Raw genomic sequence first — 794 nt, forward strand, 5'->3', positions numbered from 1 at the left:
CTCCATTTTTATGATGAGGAAACAGACATTTTAAGAAATTAACTCACCTGCCCAGATGACTTACTCAAAGTAATTAAAGAATAGAATTTAAGCTTGTCAAAGTCTAGAGTCTTTCCATAATTACACACTTTCTCTTTTAAGAGTACTGATACTTTCCTTTTTTTAGAATTGTACTTACAACTTTCCTTAGCAAGCCTCACATAAAGTTGTTCTTATACCCTCTCACCAACCCATTCCATTACGAAGAACAAACTGGGTGAGAAAGAAGTGAAGATAGAAAAATAAAGCCTGTCATCTCTTATTTGTAAATTTTTTGTTGTTTAATTTTAGTTATTTTGTCTGAATCTTTTGATTTAAATTTTATCCTCATTGATGAAGACTGGCATTTACTCTTTCAAGGTTATTTTATACAATCACAGACTTTTTGAAAGAAAGGACATTTTACTACATGAATTTTAAAAAGAATAACAGTCTTTTTTGTATCATTCCATATGCTATTAATGCTCAACCGAGATCAAAATATGATAACTGTAGGCTTAAATGTAGTTGTCTTTCCTACTTTTAATCAGTCAGCTTCGTTATTTTCTAAAGTAATTTTCTCACAGCCTCGAGTCATCTCATTTTTGTTCTTATCATTCTGTAAACTCTTCTTCATTACTCTATTGATGTCACCTTCAATATTATCTAGAAAACACATTTTTTAATATCTCCTTGCTAAATCTCTGATCTCCCCACAGAGAAGGAAATGCAATTTTCTTTTATATATTCTGGCTGACATAAGAGAGATGGTTAGT

The 794-nt window shown here is 30.7% G+C and overlaps 1 protein-coding gene across 1 annotated transcript in view; it reads right to left on the minus strand.

Moving 5' to 3' along the window:
• Positions 1-794, minus strand: part of LOC105815226 (low-density lipoprotein receptor-related protein 1B-like) — a 161,243-nt gene that overhangs the window by 59,844 nt on the left and 100,605 nt on the right. The gene's annotated exons all lie outside the window — the stretch shown is intronic.

This window comes from Propithecus coquereli, unplaced genomic scaffold (assembly GCF_000956105.1).
Source record: "Propithecus coquereli isolate 6110/MARCELLA unplaced genomic scaffold, Pcoq_1.0 Scaffold320, whole genome shotgun sequence".
Taxonomy (NCBI): domain Eukaryota; kingdom Metazoa; phylum Chordata; class Mammalia; order Primates; family Indriidae; genus Propithecus; species Propithecus coquereli.